This window comes from Lissotriton helveticus, chromosome 3_1 (genome assembly GCF_964261635.1).
Source record: "Lissotriton helveticus chromosome 3_1, aLisHel1.1, whole genome shotgun sequence".
In the NCBI taxonomy this organism is placed as follows: domain Eukaryota; kingdom Metazoa; phylum Chordata; class Amphibia; order Caudata; family Salamandridae; genus Lissotriton; species Lissotriton helveticus.
In genome coordinates, this window is record NC_136061.1 from 1,459,085,109 (window position 1) to 1,459,100,516 (window position 15,408).

Genomic DNA, 15,408 nt, shown 5'->3' on the forward strand with positions numbered 1-15,408 from the left:
CCACACAGAAATGTGTGAGAAAAGTGATTTTTTTCAGCTAAATTTGAGGTTTGCAGGGCGTTCTGGATAAGGAAACGTTGGGGGATCCATGCAAGCCATACCTCCCTGGAATTCCCCAGGTATCTAGTTTTCAGAAATGTGTGGGTTTGGTAGGTTTCCCTAGGTGGCTGCCGAGCACCGGGCCAATAACCCAGGTGACCCCCCTTGCAAAACCAGGTCGTTTAGAGGTAGGCAATTTTTATGTTGCCTCAATACGTTTTGGGCCCTTGCCTGTCACGGAAACTTGGGCCTCCCACACGAGTGTGGCACCATTTTTATTTAGATACCCCGGGGAACGCTGGGTGGTAGGAAATTATTGTCAGCCCAGTGATGCCACAGCTTTCCCACACAAAAATGTGTAAGAAAAGTGATTTTCTCAGCTAAATTTGAGGTTTGCAGGGCATTCTAGGGTAAGGAAACGTTGGGGGATCCATGCAAGCCATACCTCCCCGGAATCCCCCGAGCGTCTAGTTTTCAGAAATGTGTGGGTTTGGAAGGTTTCCCTAGATGGCTCGCCAAGCCCGTGGCCAAAAACTCATGGGACCCCCCTTGCAAAACCTGGTTGTTTTGTGATAGGTAATTTTGATGTCTCCTCAATAGGTTTCGGGCCCTTGCCTGTCGTGGACACTAGACCGACCCACACAAGTGCAGTTCCATTTTTCTCGGACGACTTTGGGAAACGCGGGATGGGTGGAAATTTGTGGATCCACGCAGATTCCCAAACTTTCCACCACAGAAATGTGGGAAAAATGTGTTTTACTTGATAATTTTTTAGGTTTGCAAGGGATTCTGGGTAACAGAACCTGGTGGGAGGCATTCAAGTCACCCCATCATAAATTTCCCTGGGTGTCTAGTTTTGAAAAATGTATAGGTTTGCTAGGTTTCCCTAGGTACAGGCAGGACTATGGTTCAAAAACTGCAGCTAGGCACTTTGCTGAAAAAGGGTAATTTTTTTCTGTAAAATTGAGGTGTGTCCACCTTGCGTTTTGCGCCGTTTCACGTCGCGAGCACAAGGCTGACTCACACAAGTGAGGTACCATTTTTCTCGGAAGACTATGGGCAACGCAGGGTGGGTGGAAATTTGTGGATCCATGCAGATTCCAGAACTTTCCACCACAGAAATGTGGGGGAATTCATTTTGTTGACAATTTTTTAGGTTTGCGAGGGATTCTGTGTAACAGAACCATGTGGGAGGCAGTCATGTCACCCCATCCTGGATTTTCCTGGGTACCTAGTTTTTAAAAATCTATAGGTTTGCTAGATGTCCCTAGATGCCGGCAGAGCTATGGTTCAAAAACTACAGCTAGGCACTTTGCCAAAAAAGGGTAATTTTTCACTGAGAAATTGAGGTGTGTCAACGATGCATTTTGCGCCGTTTCCTGTCGCGGGCACTAGGCAGACCCACACAAGTGAGGTACCATTTTTCTCGGAAGACTTTAGGGAACGTGGGGTGGATAGAAATTTGTGTATCCACGCAGATTCCAGAACTTTCCACCACAGAAATATGGGGAAAATGTTTTTTCTTTGGCAATGGTTTAGGTTTGCAAGGGATACTGGGTAACAGAACCTGGTGGGAGACAGTCAATCAATCCTGGATTCCCCTGAGTATCTAGCTGTGGTTCTAAAACTACCGCTAGGCACTTTGCCCCAAAAAATTTTCATTGTGAAAATGTGGTGTGTTAACGTTGGGTTTTGAGCCATTTCCTGTCATGGGCACTATGCCTACCCAGACAAGTGAGGAACCATTTTTATATGGAGACTTAGGGTAATTAAGATTTGTAAAGGAACTGTAATTACCCATTGACTTTCAAATGAAAGAAATTGTGTAAAAAAGAAGTCATTTAAAAAAATGACCGATAATTCTCATGCTAGTATGAGTATTGCCAATTTTGGTAATGTACAAGTATCTACTGTTTCTAAACTCTATATTTTGTTCCCATTTCAGAAATACATAGGGGTCTTTCATACCGATTTTTCCATGTACACGTTTTTCCAGAATATTTGCTATATACCCGGTACATAATAAAAAACCATTTGAAAGTTGCTGGTCAGTTTTTGGCTCTGGGTTCGTCGGGTTTTGGGTGAACCTACAAGTCCTATATATCCCCACAACTAGTAATGTCTAGCGGATGTAACAGTATATTGCTTTCAAAGAGCTGTCATGATTGGAAGGAGTTACAGGTGAAAACGTTGACACAAAAGTCTGTTTTTTTCAACTAATTTTCAATTTATCCTATATTTAACTGTTAGTTTCTATAAAGAAACCTTGATGGAGCTACACAAATGACCCTTTGCTGAATTCAGAATTTTGTATAACTCTCTAAAATGCATAGCTTTCCAGGATCCAGTATAGCTTTTGTACCCATTTCTACCATTAACTGGAAGGAGGTCAAAAGCCCAGAAAATAGCAAAAATAGGCTATGTCCCAGAAAAATGCCAAAAGTGTGTAAAAATGTTGGGTTTCTGACAAAAGTCTTGAATCCCCCAAGAGCTGGGAAAATGGGGATTTCAGCCCCACAAACATTTTTTTGATAACATTTACAGGGAAAAACCCAGACGCTTTCATTTGCCTCCCATTTTTCCCATTTTTCACCAAAAAAACAAAATGTTGATGCATTTTGGCTCATTTCTGTGACCCCTTTAGGGGAATGCACACACCCTAAGTATATTTAGCATCCCCATGATGTTGGAAGAAAAGGACACACATTTGGCGTGGATACCTTATGTGGTCAAAAAGTTACAGGGGCCTCAGCGCGCACTTTCCCAAATAGCCAAAACTAGGCGTGGCACAGGAGGGGGAAAAACCTGGCAGCGAAGGGGTTAACATAAAGTCCCTGGTGTCTAGTGGTGTTTTCTTCTCCCAGAAAATGGACCAATCCTCCCCTGGGGGGGCAGAAAAAAATACACAGTACATCAGCCCCCTGGAAGCGACCCTTGCCCAAGGAGTCACTTCTATTTAATTTAAAATAAAGTCCCTAGTGTCTAGTGGGGTAATCAGGCCAAAACAACAGGCCGAAAAAACCATACACAAAATACCAGCCCCCTTTGGAAACAACCCTTGCCAAGGGGTCGCTTCCAATACAATAAAATAAGTCTCTGGTGCCTAGTGGGGGCCTTTCTGCTGCATGATCGTAATGCTGTGCACGATCGCGAAGCAGAAATGCCCTGCACAGAGGCATGAGGGGAGAGGAAAAACTCTTTCCTCTCCCCCGATGCCTCGCGCGTACAGGGAATCCCCAGGTACAGGAATCTCCTTACCTTTTCCTCCGGATGCCTGGAAGCAAATGGCTTCGTGGGCGTTCGGGGCTTCCTGATGACATCGGCGTGTGCTGTGAACACTGACATCATGGGATTGCCTGGGATGTCAGAGGTGGCAGCGGAAGAGAGCTGCCATCCACATTTGTAGCAAGTTGTTGGGCTGCCCATGGGGGGTGCCAGTTTTCCCCCATGGGTGGGTGCCATGACGGAGAAGTTCCATCATGAGCACATGCCCACCGTGGCTCATGACGGAACTGCTCCGTCATGAAAACCAAAGGGGTTAAAAGATTACTGAAGGCACCGAATAGTGACTTCACTTTAATTTGCCATACTGAACTGGGCCAAGAGTTCATAGAAGATCGTATTGGCAGTGCCCCTCTGTAATTATTAAGCATGGGTGTAAAATCCGTTCCGCTCGCGGAATTTGCCGATTTTTGGCAAATTTGCAATCCGCGAATTCTCGCGAATTTGCCGAAAATTCGCAAATTCGCCCACAGCGGATTTTTTTGCTTGGTCACGCTTGACGAATACAATATTGCGGCGCGCGGCGTTCACTTACCGTCATTCAGCGTTTGAAGAGTTTTTTTTCTCCATGTTTGCGTGTGCTGCGCCATTTTGGACCTTGCTGCATGATCCCGCGGAGTTTGTCGACCGCGATTACGTCATCGCGGCCCGCCACCTTAGTTTGTCAACGCGAGTACGTCATAAAGGCCCGTGATCACGCATCGCGGGAGTAAACAATTGCGAACACGTTGATGCGGCTGGCAGCAACAATCTCGCACTCGTGAAATTGCAAAATTTGAAATTTTGCACGAGAAATCCACCAGCAGGCAGCATAAACCTTCTGAAAATGATGATTTTTATCAGAATAACTCCTCAGATTCACATTTGCCTGCACTTTTTTTTGCAAGGGGTCCATTTTGGGGGGGGGTGGGAGGAAGGAAGTGCCCCACAGTCTCCAACTTCCTGTTCCTGTCCAGCAGGCTCCTCCCAGTGCTTTGTTCATGTCCTGGTCACTTTGATTTGGATCTTGACCTGGAAGGATTACTTTTTGTGGATGCTGCTGGATATTTGGATTTGAGGCTTTTTTGACTTTCTTTGGATCACTTTTGGATTAGAAATTTCACAAGTAAGTTTGTTTGGGGCATTACAGTTGCTGCAACTACAATTTTGGAACTTTTTCAGAACCTTAAATAAAATATATTGTGGGTAGCCACAGTATCCAGTAGGACCAGGGTTAGTTATGGGTGCATGATACAACTGTTTTGTTGAATTTCAACATCATTTAGGGCATGGATGGCATTGGATTGTGGTGATTTTTGTGTGTTTTTTTATTTTTTGGCTGTTGTTGGGGCCTTTTGTCCAGGGGTACTCAGTGGTGCATGGACTGAGTCTTTCTGTGGGGTCTCTTTAATGTAAACATCATGGAGGGCATGGATGGCTGGATTGTGGTGATTTTTGTGTGTTTTTCGACTTTTTGGGGTGGGATGTGGGCCTGTCCATGTGGGTGGGGGCCATTTTGAGGCCTGGTCCAGGCAGGGCCTGGCCATGTGGGTGGGGGTCTAGGGGCCATTTTGAAGCCAGGCAGTGTGCTTTGTTGTGCCATAGGCCTGCACCCAGTCTGCCATGCTTTCATCCATTTTGCCCAGGGGTACTCAGTGGTGCATGGACCAAGTCTTTCTGTGGGGTGTCTTGAATTTCAACATGATTGAGGGCATGGATGGCATTGGATTGTGGTGATTTTTGTGTGTTTTTCGATTTTTTGGCTGTTGTTGGGGCCTTTTGCCCAGGGGTACTCAGTGGTGCATGGACTGAGTCTTTATGTGGGGTCTCTTTAATGTAAACATCATGGAGGGCATGGGTGGCATTGGATTGTGGTGATTTTTGTGTGTTTTTTGACTTTTTGGGGTGGGGTGGGGGCCTGTCCATGTGGGTGGGGGCCATTTTGAGGCCTGGTCCATGGGGGTGGAGGTCTAGGGGCCATTTTGAAGCCAGGCAGTGTGCTTTGTTGTGCCATAGGCCTGCACCCAGTCTGCCATGCTTTCATCTATTATGCCCAGGGGTACCCTGTCAGTGGTGCATTTTATTGGTCTTTCCATTTTGGGGGGGGGGTATAATAAAAATGCTTATTTGCAAACTATTAATTGAAGCGCTACATATGCAACAATTATTTAACTGATGTTCCTCTGGCTTTGTTTGCTTTTAGGTGCAGAAAGACAAATCATCAGCCTCATCGTTCCTCATCAGTGCCAGGAAGAAGTCCTGCTGCGGTGTGTGCAGCACAACGTCACATGTGGCCACAGACAACTTTGCAACTTGTGCAACTGCGGCCTGCTGTTCTGACATCTGAAGAAGATGGCCCCAAAAAAAGTTACCTGTATCTCCTCTAGCAAGAAAGTTGCCAGTAAGGAGCAGAAGAAGCAAGTGGTGTCACTTACCAAGGAGACTGGTGTGCCGACCGCCACATTTTTTTGGGAAAAAAAAGTACGCCTGCAGCAGCAGCGGGGTCTGCTGGGGACCGAGCTGGGAGCAGCACCTCCGCTCCATTGGGCTCAGTGCCACCACCACCACGACAACTTAGGTCCAAGCCCTTGAGTGCTGCAGAGGCAGCCAGTATAGTTGTTCAATCACCATCGACCAGTGATGTTGGCTCATCGCAAGAAAGTAGCAGCATCCCTCAATCAACACAGGTTGTTGTAACTCATCTGACGAGTGTTCAACAATCACAGCCGCAACAACAACCACATGTGCAAGTAGAAGCCCAAGTACATGTGGAAGGAGAGGCGGCGCAAGGAGAGGCGCAAGCAGAGGTGCATGGAGCGGCACAAGTGCCCACAATAGTTGTTCCTCCCGAAGTAGGACACATCAGGAAATCCACATTGAAGCCGAGGTATCATCTGAGGAAGAAACTCCTCCTGATGATTCATTGTCTTCCAGATCCCCAGCAAGGAAAAGATCAAGGATGGTGTCTACATCTTCTTCAAGCCCCCTTCCTTCTGATGATATAGATCAAAATTGGGAACCACCAGTGCTGTCTGAGAGTGAGGCACACCATGATCTGACAAAGGTAGCTAAGCGTAAAAGGAAGGTCACTGAAAGTCTCATAGTTATGGAGTGTGATGATGACGCTGAACAAGAAGTGGCGTATACTCCTGCTGATGAAGACTCTCACGACGACGACGCAGTCATCATAGACGTCACTCCAGCCTCAGCGGGCATGCAGCAAACAGACATTTTTACCCTATCCCGAAATGCTGCTGAGCGTGATTTTGGTGACTTGTCAATGGGACCACCACCAATGCAGTTAACTAGTACACCACCACTTACAGCTTCCATATTTTCTCACCAGAAGGGACCTCCATCCACCTCGACCTCCATTTCCTCAATTGGTGGTGCTGTAAGTGCACAACGTAGTATATTTCGGGCACACACATCCTCCACTTCATCTGGCATTAGCACTCCCAGTATCGCCTCCTCCGCCCCCCACAGACATTTGAAGTCCGCAGTTTGGGACTTCTTTAGTGTTAGCCCAACAAGGGAAAACATAGCCATTTGTACCATTTGTAAGGTTCGAGTTAGTCGTGGTAAGCTTGGTACCAACTATGGTACCGGAGGCCAGAGAGGTCATCTTGAAAGACAGCACACTGTCAAATGGCATGCGCACCTAAGGGAGATCAAGACAGCCCGAATTGCAAGTCAACAAATTGTATCCGTTGATGTTTCATCTGATGATGACGATTAGGAAGAAGCGTCAAACATTTTTTCAGTTACACCCAGTACCCCTGTCAGCAGCACACCCCCTGCAAGATATATGAGCTACACTAAGAGTGTGGGAGAGAGTGAGACACCAATGCGAAAAATGACATCATCATCACTGAGCGTAACTGGGTCGAAAAAGTCTTCATCATCCCGTAAAATGGTCCAGCCCACCATTAGAAGCATGTTGTTTTCAGATGCGCCATTTGAACGCAACCACCCAACGGCGCGTCTGTATAACACTAAGCTGGCTAAAATGCTAGCGCTGGACCTTCTCCCTTTTTCTTTTGTGGAAGGGGTGGGTTTTCTTGAAATGGTGGCAACGCTCTGCCCTAAATGGAAGGTTCCTAGCCGGTTCTATTTTGCCAGAGTTGCGGTTCCAGCACTACATGAAGATGTGCTGGAGGTGATTGGGGCAGCTTTGCAGAAGAGTGCTGTTCACACTATACATCTGACAACAGACATGTGGACCAGTTGCCAAGCCCTTGATTACATGTGCATCACTGCACACTGAGTCTCTTTTTCAGGGTTTAAAGCAAAGCTAAACACAGGTGTTGACACGGACAAAGTTTATAAAGCTGCTCGGAAACATGCAACAGTAGCCATGTTTGCCATGGAGAAAACTCATACAGTAGAAAACATTTTGCATGAGTTTAACACAAAGGTCTTTCAATGGCTGTCCCCAAGAAAATGCATGATTGGTTATGTTTCCACGGATAATGGCGCCAATGTAGTTAAGGCCATGGATATGGGTAACTATTTCAGAGCGCCGTGTTTAGCGCACTGTATAAAACTGTTTGTTAAAAAATTCTTGCATGAAGAAAGTCCAGTCTACGAGTTACTGACCACCTGCCGAAGAATGTGCACACATTTCAACCATTCTTTTAAGGCCCGGAAGCAGCTGAGGTGCCTGCAACATGAACGTAAAGTGCCAGTGAAAGCACTCATCCAGGACGTGGTAACACGTTGGAACTCAACCTTCTACATGCTTGAGCGTCTGTATGAGCAGTATGCGGTAGTCGATCAGTATTTCTTTAAACTGGGTACACCTATGATAGACCTGAGGATACAGGTGGAGCAATGGGAGCTAGTTAAAAGCCTGACAGACATGCTTCGTCCTTTTGAGGTCTTCACGCGTGCAGTCAGCAGGGAGGACTGTAATTTGGGAAAAGCTATCCCATTGTTGCGTATGTTAGAGGACAAACTGAAGGAGGTGTCTTCTATGTTTCAAAAAGATGGAAAGCAAGAAGCATTTGAGTTGGCGAAGAAGTGATGGAGCAGATTTCATCTGCAGTCATGCATTGTTTATTTTTTGTGCTTCATACAGGCTGCATTTAAATTGCCACGCACATTTTGGTGCAGGTTAAAAACATGGCACATGAAAAACATGAAAGTGAGGCCTATTCACTTCAGTCTGAAAATGCTTTTGCTGAATTAACATGTTTTTTTTGCAATGTAGAGAAAAGTGGCCTTTTTACCTTTGAAGATTCATTGAATGCGTTTCTCTTTTCCCAGCTCATCCCTTGACAATCTAAATGTATTATTTTTGTCTTAATAGACTTTGACTTGTTGCATATTTTGATAAACATTTTCAGTTAATAACACCTCTTTTTATAATGTGTGTGAATTAATAATGCACCAAACACGACACAAGGGACTAAATGCTTGTTTGCATGAAAAGCTATCTAAAACATTAAAGCATGTTGTTGTGTGTGCTGTATTAACAGTGTGCGCTATATTAACTGTGTGTGCTTTTAAATGTTACACTAAAAGCATGAAAATGCTATTTTCACATTTATTTTGCATGTTGTCATAAATAATAGAAAAGCTGCTTTTCACTAATAGCTTGGCTAGGTAAACATTTATAAGGGGTATTAGTATGAGGGAGGGAAACATAATGGGCTGATTTACATAAAATTAATATTATCTTTGTGTTTGTTTTATTTTTGGGGCCTACAATTAAATGGCTGCCTGTGAAACCAGCAAGGCTAATGGCTTGCTTTGAAAGTGAAGAGAGCTGCGCAGACTGTGGCAGCTTGACTCAAACTGCGGAAGAAGTCAAGGACAGCGTGAACTGCACATTCTTGTAATTCTGCCAATGTACCAGTTAGTTAAAAGTGTCCATCTACTGCGCTGAGAAGGAAGGAAGGATGAATTAGATTGAAACATTTTTCCTAGTAAATGTTGCAAATGTTTATAAATGTAGTTATTCATGTATGCTTCTTTTGTTAAGACTAGTGAAGTCAGGTTTTTAGAATGAGTCAGGGAAGTGTGACCTCATGCATCATGACTGACCAATCACGTAAAGGTTTTACTGAAAAATGTTACATCTTTGTGTACTCTGCCAATAATTATGGTATAAATACTGTCCTCTCTGGATGGGGGCTGGCACTTCTTCTTTTTCTCAGCTCAGCTGGCTTCTATGGGTTAGGTACGAGAAACGTCCCGGGAGATTGCTGAAGGGCGGGCTTGCGTCTGAGGAGTGTCAGGGGGAGGTTTCTTGCTTCCACGTCATATCTTGGCACTTCATGACACATTCCTTTGAGGCCTGTGAAGGGCGGGCTGTTTTCCTCTTTAGACACAGACAGACAGAGAGTGCAGTGGATCAGGATAGGATTAGATGCTAATATGTTTTGACTAATTAATTAGGTCTGAAAAGATTTATTTGATTTATGCATTTATTTCTCTTAATAGCATATTTTTGCAAACTATTTAAGTACTGATTAGCTTTGCAAGACTATTTTTCTTAGAAACTCTTTAAGACTTTTGCGCCACATTTTCATAACTACATGTAATGCTTATATGCAGACTGTAATGTGTTCTGTATTATTGATATTTTTCCTGTTTTCCAAATTCTGTAACCTGATTGATATTTTACTAATGAATAAAGGGTCAGAGAAAAACTTAACTTTTGATTAGAAAATAAAACCCTTTAAAATACTCAACAACTCTCTTTATTGGCTTGAATAATAATTGTATTTTGACTGTTCATCTTTATTTAAAGTCTCCTGAAGGTAATACATGGTGTGAAGGGCCCAACACCTTTTGAGCGGTAAATTAGAGGTAGCATGAGGGTTTTGCATTGAGAAACTACCAGAAGAAATTACCGCTCTCCATCAGAAGTTATTACAGCGCCTACTTCGCGACGAACGTCTTCAAAAGATCCACACAGAACAGCATTACATTTCTGCTACTATTCTGGATCCACGGTACAAAAAGGCAGTGGCAGGCAGAGTATTCTTTCCTTTTGATGGCGCAGATGTTACAAAGTACAAACATTGTCTAGCTGTGTCAGCCACTCTGTTTGAAAGAGAACGGCAGGAAATTGAAGGAAAAGGAAGTACATCAGCATCAGCAGGCCATCCGGAGTCAAAAAAATCCACTTCTGCATCTGTGGCTGTGACAGAAGTGAGTGATTTTCCCTTCCAGCCGTTAACAACACCAGCAACCGTATCATCTGCACCAGACACAACAGTAATATTGTGTGAAGAAGAGGATTGGCTAACGCAGCTTGGGGTTGCTTCTCAAAAGTCCCAGAAAAAAGTAAGCAAAGTGGAGGAACCCTGGAGAACCTTGAGTTGATGGTGCAGGCCTATCTGAATGACTCAACAGAGGTCTATGTTCATCATGACCCATTGGTGTATTGGCATGGGAAAAGAGATGTGTGGCAAGAGATCACCAACCTGGCTATAAATTACTTGTCTTGCCCACTCGCAAGCGTGTCTTCTGAACGTGTTTTCAGTGCTGCTGGTGGCATTGTAACTTCCAAAAGGACCTGCCTATCGCCCAAAAATGTGAAGAGGCTAACAATGATCAAGATGAATCAGCACTTCATACCACCAGATTACAAAATACGAGAATGCACGCAGGAAGAAGATGAGGAGGACACCAACTTAGATGAGGGAAGTTCTTCTCCATTAACTGACCTACTCCCGTCTGAATTCACTGAGTTTGAGGACGAGCTCTTCTTCCCAGACACCGAGCCCTGAAAATGAGTCAATGAATCACTAACTTTCTTTTTCGTCCTTATTCACTTTTATTCCTGTGTGTCTGTCTTTCTTTGTTTGGCAAAATCTATATAAAAAAAACTATAATCACCTAATCACAAAAACAAGCCCATAAGCAGAACTGTCTTCACTTATTTGCTTATTGATTTGAAGGTGCCACAGTCTGCATTCCTCAGGTTCACAAGTTCACAAGAACATGCTCCTCTATCCTCCTCCTCCAGACTCCTATTTCCCTCAAAGCAGATGGCTGGATTAAGCCCAATGAAGAAAGACTCTGCACTTGTGGGGGTATTCTACTTCTTTGCGGGTGAGTTGACGGGTCTGGGGCATTGCTGTGACGGTCTAATATCGGATAAAAGTGGTTTGGAGAAAATCGGAGGTGAAAAAGTATATTGCGTTTTTGCTCACTTGCCTGTCTTTGGGGTGCTGTTTGGGGGGCTTCCAGGTTTTTGGGGGTCTGCTGCCACAGTCTAATGTTGATTGCATTTGTTTTTCAGAAAATCCGTGGTGGAAAAGGGGAGTTAGGGCCTAGCTGCAGAGCTCATTTGGACTGCATTCCAGGTAGGCCCAAAGTTTCCTAAGTGTGGCTTTTCCCGGTTTTGCTTTTTGGCTTTTTGGGGGGGGGTGAAACTTGTTTTTGCCCGGGTTCACGGGTCTGGGGGCCTTGCTTGGAAGGTGTAATACCGGCTAAAAGTGGTTTGGAGAAAATCGGAGCATAAAAAGTATTTGCGCTTTTGATCACTTGCCTGTCTTTGGGGTGCTGTTTGGGGGGATTTTAGGTTGTTGGGGCGGGTTTTGGGGTCGGTGAGCACTGCTGGCACATTCTAATGTTGATTGCATTTGTTTTACCGGAAATCCATGGTGGAAAAGGGGAGTTGGGGCCTAGCTGCAGAGCGCATTTGGACTGAATTCCAAGTAGGCCCAAAGATTTCTAAGTGTGGCTTTTACCGGGTTTTGCCTTTTGGCTTGTTGGGGGTGTTAAACTTGTTTTCGCCCGGGTTGACAGTTCTGGGGCCATTGCTGGGAAGGTCTAATACCCGAAAGAAAGTGTTTTGGAGACAATCCCTGGGGAAAAAGTTTTTGCATTTTTTGAGATTTCGCTCACTCTACCGTTTTCGGGGGGCTGTTTGTGAGGGTTCCTGGTGTTTGTGGGGGGGTTTGCGAGTCTTGGAGCAATGCTGGGTATGGATACTTTTGCTTGCTTGCAAGTGGTTTGAATACAATCCATGGTGGGTAAGGGGGGATTTGGGCCTACTTTACTTTCAAAGTACGTTTTGTCACCATTTTCTACTAGGCCTCTGACAGGTAGCAGTATCGCACGTTTTTTGAGATCTGATTGGGGTCTTCTACATTTTTGCGACTGGGTTTAGTAAGGGTCTGGGAGCACTGCTGGGAAGGTCTAATTTTGTTCTAAAACACAGTTTACAGTACACCTAGCTTGAGGGGAAAGATCTGCTAAATTAATTTGCCCATACTTATTTATCCTTCAAAAGGAGACTCAGACAGAGTACGCACTTTCAAAAATATTGTACTGTCTATTAGGAAACTCAAAGTGTGACTTTTTGCACTACACAGCGTACATACCTTATATTTATTTGTCAGTGGTGTTCTATTGTCACTTCCTGTTTTTCCATCAATACTTACAGGCCGGGTTTCAGCCTGTGCAATGGGAAAAAAAGGATGAAGTCAGGCTTCACATTAGCGAGCCGCAATTCAGCATCCGCCAGGCAGGCAGTGGACAGGGTGTCTTCTGGTCACCAACATTGATGGATGGAGCATCAGATGGAATGGAGGTGTCCCGCTACTAAGAGGAATGGTTGGACGCATGCAACTTCCCAAATTCAACAGGACAACTACAACAACATACAGATACAGTATCCGTTCTTTTCTAATTATCTTTTAAGTAATGTTATTGCTGTGAACTTCTATGAGTGTAACTCTGCATTTCTTTGATCTCTGCTTCTAAATTCATCCCTACAGCCATTGTTTAGGTTTTACTTCTGCTATTTTTCAAACCTAATTTAATGTACTAAGTGTTTCTCTGAGTGCAGAGATAGGCAAGAGAAAAACGCATAATTATTGCAGCCCTGTACTGTCACGTTCTTTCATTCACGGTTGTCGAAAGTACTACTTACTTTTCAGTAACCATGCATGCAGTAGTGCATGCACTTCCTTTATGTCACTTAAAAGATTTATGGATAGCTTTGTACCTAAAGATTTGTTTATCTTCAATTATTGTTTGTCCATGCTGAGCTTTTTTTTCTTCTCTCAACAAAACTTTCCCAAAAACCCCCATTCCCATCCATTTTCCAAACCCTAACCCTCTTCCCCCGGGCTGTGTGGTTTTGATTGATGTGTGACTAAATGACAGCAATAATTCCACACACTTGCTGGGGAGGATAAGGTCATAGCAACAGGCTGGTGAAGGAATCCGAGATATATATTCTTACTCAGCTTGACACAGACCCATGATTATTGGCAAATGAAAGTAGATTTTCATGTGCGCCATCAACTTGATTGATCATCAAGAACATCCTCCTCCTAGACGTGGCAAATGATTACGCTGCTGTGTCCTTCACCTTCAGTACTATTTCTTGTAGTAGTAGCCAATGTCAAAGAAACTCAACGCAAGTAGTAGTTATACTTTCAATACTTTACCATTTGTTAGGCTACATTGTGGCACTGTTCTAGTGTACTGTCACCTGCTATATTCTCTATCGTACCGTTCTAATGCTACGGTAAGGACAAACATGATTTCTTTTTCTTTTTTTTCATATGCTGCAACTGCTACTGTGTAACACCACTAGTACCAGCGCAATTATGACATTTCATCCGCCCAGGATTGCCAACCTTAATCGCCATTTCCCGTGCAGCCAGCCCTGTGCCTAGCCCTATTTCCAAACACAAATTACAGGTAAGATAAGCGTTTGGGGGGAGGTAGTATAATGGAGTAATAGGAGAGACGATAGACTGACGGTAGTTCTAGTAAAGTCCTAGGACTATTGCATTCACTTACTCTGTGAGAGGCACTTAGTTTTGAAAACATTTGGGCAATTACTTACACGACTTGAATCACGTTTCAGGAAAACAAACTTACTGTTAAACCCCCACCCACCAGCCTCAAAAGCAGTAAAAACACGTATGCAAAGATAACGTTTAAAGTATATTTATATCCCTAACATAAATAATCTCCCGCAAGACCCAACCCACCCCCCTCCCTAACCCCAACGAATGTCTGTGAAAAGTCCAAAAAACCCAACTCCCAATTCCCACCCCCCAGAAGTCTTTAAAAAAGGGTAAAGGGACAGTCTCCTCCTACTGCTGGCTGCTGTTCATTTTTTGGGCCAGGTCGGCATGCTCCTTGCGGAGGGTCTCGAGCAGGGTTTTGGTGTTCAACAGCTCCTGCTCGAGATAGGACACCCTGAGTGAAAGGCGGTGCAACCTTTTTTTGGTACTGCTGTGGGGGGCAGCTGATTTTTTTGCTGCTCGGCGGTGGCGGGTGGCTGCGGTACCCCGGCTCCGTACCGCTGGAGACCTGCTGCGCTGACTGGCTGACCCAGGGAGCGTGGAGGAGGATGCAGCTGTCCCGGTCGATGTTGTGGTCGACTGCGTGTCCCCCTCCTCCTGGGCCACCAGCCGCCGATATTTGGCAACAGTCGCCTCCAGCCTCCGTTGCCAGGCCCTTTTAGCCAGCTCCTTCCGTGTTGGTTTGGAAGGAGCATCTATATGAAGAAAGAAAGACATAGTCTGTAACCAATGCTCTTTAAGATTAACACAAAATGATTCAGCAGAAAGTTGTGTCACAGTAGAACTATCAACTTGCAAGCGCAGTACATAACTATTGTGGCCAGTACCTATCTAACCTCCCACTTCTTCATCCTTGCTCTAACATTAGTGGGAGTTTAAGGAATCAATTCTACGAGCACTATGGGCTCACTCCATTAGAGTCAACTATGACAGTACACCAGTCTTATTCTTATTCTTCTCTCTTGTTTAGCAAAATTGGTACGTTAACTTCTGCAAGCCGGCATAATGCCAGCGCAGTCAACTTGCACCCGAGAAAAACAGACGCCCGCCATGATGAGTGAGACAGACTTGCGTTACTGTTCCGGTCCAGTACATGCAGGTGGTGATGGTCTTACTTTTCTATTACAGGTGGCACTGAGAATACTCTGTTACAAGGGCTACTGCTTAATTACTTTAACTTTCACCCTACAGTGCCAATGAATACTAGAAAAGGAAAATGAAGAAGATAAATAATCTGATTATCTATCTCTGCACATGGTATGTATTTGCTTACATATGGGATGACTTTAGGTGCTTTGCTTTTTATTGAGTGAACAGTGAT